This window comes from Eulemur rufifrons, chromosome 1 (genome assembly GCF_041146395.1).
Source record: "Eulemur rufifrons isolate Redbay chromosome 1, OSU_ERuf_1, whole genome shotgun sequence".
Classification (NCBI taxonomy): domain Eukaryota; kingdom Metazoa; phylum Chordata; class Mammalia; order Primates; family Lemuridae; genus Eulemur; species Eulemur rufifrons.
In genome coordinates this window covers 9,619,067-9,623,364 of record NC_090983.1, presented here as the reverse complement: position 1 = coordinate 9,623,364, position 4,298 = coordinate 9,619,067, and positions in this window count along the sequence as shown.

Here is a 4,298-nt window from a genome sequence, read left to right as displayed (position 1 = left end):
GCACCGCGGTCTTTCTGGCTACTTCCTGCTTTTGAGGGGCATAGTGGGGGCTATGGGCCGGAGTCAGCTGGTGGAGGAGTGACTGAAGAGGAGAGTAGGGATGAAGAAGTATCTGATTTACTGTCACTCTGGATAATTCCTGCAGGTGGCGTTGGAGAAACAGGCTGGATTTGTTGACATAGTAATAGTGTTTTTCCGATTCGCCGGGGTTGTATACCAGTGTTAGAGATTTCAGAGTCGGTTCCGGCAGCTGAGGCAGGTATCTGTCCACAAGGTCACGAGGGCACGGAGAAGTTGTCTGAGGAGAGAAAGATATGGGAAATAGGAGGCCAAAGGTGGGGGCTGGGCTGGAATATGATGGTTAATGAGAAAAGGCCAGCCGTACAGGAGTTTGAAATGTCTGTGAGGTGGCATGTGAGTGAAATTGACCTGCCAGTCTTGTCTGGGGAGGTGACCATGTATCTGATAGGTGGACACGGGGGGTTGAGGCCCCCTTGAGGATTAAGAGAAGTACAAATGTCACAGGCTGAGTAGACAGTTTTGATGGGGGAGTATAGAGAAGGGTGTGAAAATAGAGACTGTAAGAAGTGGGAGAGGCCCTTAGTGTCATCAATATGAAGTGAGGAGTGGATCTGGCCAATGAGTTCCAGGGCCTGTGCCTTAGGGAGAGACAGCTTGTCGTCCTTAAGAAGGACCCCACCCTTCAGTGGTGGTTGATCTCCCTTGGGTGAGAAGGCTGTCGCGCTCCTCTGGAGTGTAGCAAGGTTGGAGGGAAGGAATGGAAAGGAAAAGAAGAGGAGCCAGACTAGGGTGTTTTGGGGATGTTAGGCTGCAGGCGATAGGATCAGTATAGATGTTTCCCTTAGTGACAGGGGACTGGTCCGTCTGTTGTGCCTTGTAGTGTATGATAGTTAATTGGTTGGCTAACTGAAGGGCCTCGAGGAGACGGAAAATAAGGGTGGTGTTAATAACAGAGGAGCCCTTGGTGGAGAGAAAGTCCCGTTTTCTCTATTTGGCAATATGGCAGTGAGTTATCATAAATATATACTTGGAGTCTGTGTAAATATTTACACTCCTGCCTTGGGCTAGGTGTAAGGCTCGGGTGAGAACAATGAGTTCTGCCTTTTGGGAGGTAGTGCCCTCCATAAGATGGGAGGTTTCTATTACCTGAGAGGCAGAGACAATGGCATAGGTCACCTGGCATTTGCCGTCCTCACCTGTGACCAAGCTGTCATTAACAAAGAAAGTTAAGTCCACTGTAGGAAGTGGCTTGTCTGACAGATCAGGTCTAGGGGTAGTGGAGGCTTTAACTATTTCTGAGCAGGAGTGTGAGGACAGGGTTAGGCAGGGAATGAGGAGCAGAGTGGCAGGGTTTAGAGTTGAGGATTGAGATAAAGTAATGGTGGGATTTTCTATAAACAAGAGATGGAATTCCTATAGTCTAGATGGAGTGAGAAGGGCTAAAGAGCGGTGAGTTAGAAGGTCCTGTAAACAGTGGGTGGAGAAGACATGTAAGTTCTGTCCCAGGGAGAGTTTCAGGGCCTCCCTGGTGAGAGTAGTGGCCGCTGTTAAGGTGCGGAGACAGGGCGGCCACCCACGGACCGTGGTGTCCAGCTGTTTGGATAAGTAGGCCACTGGGGTAGAAATGGGAGTAGGTCCCAGAGGTTGGGTGAGGACACCAAGGGCCAGGCCCTAGCGCTCATCTGTGTAGAGATAAAAGGGTTTTCTAGGATGAGAGAGTCTTAGAGGGGGTGTTTGTAAGAGAGAGTTGTGAAGTTTTAGGAACGTGCGGCAGAAAGTTTAACAGAGGGCCAGCGAAGGCATCACGTGCTGCTTCATAGAGGGGTTTGGCAAGGAGAGAAACGTTGGGGACTCAGTGTCAGAAGAAATCAATGAACCCAAGGAAGGACAGAATTTGTTCAGCAGTGGTGGGTGGCTGGAGGTCGAGAAGAGCCTACTGGCAATTAACAGTGAGATGACGGGAAGTGGGGGTGAGACTAAGTCCAAGGTATGTGACAATAGGCTTAGACAGCTGAACTTTGGAGAGGGACACCTGGTAGCCCTTAGAGGTAAGAAAGTTGACTAGAGCGGCAGTTTGTGTGTGGCTGTCAGAGTATGAGGGGCTGCAGAGCAATAAATTGTCCACATATTGGAGGACAGTGCCTGGCTGTAAGGGGCATTGAAGAAGATCTTGGGCGAGAGCCTGACCAAAGAGGTGGGGGCTGTCCCTGAACCCCTGGAGCAGGACAGTCCAAGTGAGTTGTTGAGACATGTTTGTGTCAGGATCTTCCCACATAAAGGCAAAGAGATTGTAGCTGGCTGGGTCTAAAGGAATGGTAAAGAAAGCATCTTTGAGGTCCAGGACAGAAAAGTGGGTGGTGGAGGGCGGAATGTGAGAGAGTAAAGTGTAGGGATTAGGCACCACAGGGTGTATGGGACAACTGCCTTGTTAATGAGTCTCAGGTCCTGGACTAGCTGGTAGGAGCCATTTGGCTGCTTTACTGGGAGAATGGGAGTGTTATAGGGAGAGTCGGTCGGAATTAAAAGTTTTTTGTGCAGAAGACATTCTATGATGGGTTTTAGACCTCTGTGGTGGGTTGGTGAAATAGGGAACTGTGGCTGGGAAGGGAAGGATAAGGGGTCTTCAAGTCAAATGAGGACGGGGGTGTGGTGTATGGCCACCACTGGGGTGGAGGTGTCCCAAACCCGAGGGTCTACGAGTTTAGGTGGGAGGGGGTATGTAGGACTTGGTAAGGCGGGAGAGGCTGTGGGCGGAGCTGAGGAATCTGGAGAGAGAGATAAAAGAAGGAGGGCAGAGGTTCCGGAGGAAAAGTGGAAGGTGGTGCCCAGCTTGGTTAATAAGTCCCTTCCCAATACTGGAGCAGGACAGGAGGGCATGATAAGGAAGGAATGGGTGATGGGACGATCATCTATTAGACAGGTTAGGGGACCGGTGGTGGGGGGTTGAGAGGGATTGTCATCAATACCCACGACCGACACCTGGGAAGGATAAGTAGGGCCTGAAAAGGAAGGCAGGACAGAGTAGGTAGCCCCCGTGTCAACCAGAAAGGACACTGCCTTACCTGCTACCTTGATTGTTACCCTGGGCTCAGCAAGGGTGATCGGGGGTCACTGAGTCAGGGCCTTTTCAGTCTTCAACAGACAGACCCAAAACTGCCATTGGCAGGTCTAGGGATGGAAGGACTGACTCTCTGGACTTCTGTCCCAAGGGGCAGTCACTTTTCCAGTGTTCCTCTTGACCACATGTCGGGCAAGGCGTGGTGGGTGGATGTGACTGCGGGCACCACTAGGCCCAGTGGCCTTCCTTACCACACTTGAAGCAGGTGCCTGGTGGAGTGCGGCTGGTCGCCTTGGACGAGGTCGATGGCTTTGTGGGTCCTGCCAGCCTCAGGGCTGTAACCAAAGCTTGGGCCTGCAGGTGTGCCTTTTGGCAGACACGGGCCTCCTATTGGGCCTCTGCCTGTTCATCTCGGGAATTAAAGACTTTAAATGTCATGTTCACCAGGTCTTGGATAGGGGTCTGAGGGCCCTCCTCTGCCTTTTTGAGTTTCTTTTTGATGTCAGGGGAGGACTGAGTAATAAAGTAGGTCGTAAGGACAGTAGTCCCCATGGGGGAGGTAGGATCTAGGCGGGTATATTGGATAAGGGCGTCTGTAAGGCGGCTGAAAAAGGCCGTGGGGTTTTCATCTGCCCTTTGAGTGATTTTCCTGAGTTTATCATAATTTACAGCATGATGTGCCACAGCCTGGAGGCCGGCAAGGACACACTGCAACATGTAGTCCCACCATTTCCTGCCCCCGTGGCCAGCCAGGGTGTCGAGTTGGTATTTCCACTCCAGCTCTTTGCAAGGGACAGCCTCGGCCCCCACTGGCATAGAGTGTCCGTAAGATGGACTTGGTCAGCATGTCCCCGAGCCGCTGCCCAGGCGCGCTCCTTTTCATCAGTAGCAAGGGTAGAGGATAGTATAACAAAAATGTCATGCCAGGTAAGGTCATATGCCTGTGTCAAGTAGCAGAACTCTTTGGTATAGGCTGCAGGTTCATTAGAAAATGAACCTAGGTGCCTTTTAATCTGGGAAAGGTCAGAAAGGGAGAAGGGCACATGTACCCGTACGACCCCCTCGGCGCTGGCCACCTCTTGTAACGAACAGAGGAGGGACTGGTCTGAGGGATTTGTGTGAGAGCGAGTGTGATGGCTGACGAAAGACGTTGGCGGCGAGTGGCTGGGGGGCGCAGAAGGGAGAGGGGATCCAGCTAGGTACGGTGGAGGTCAAGTGG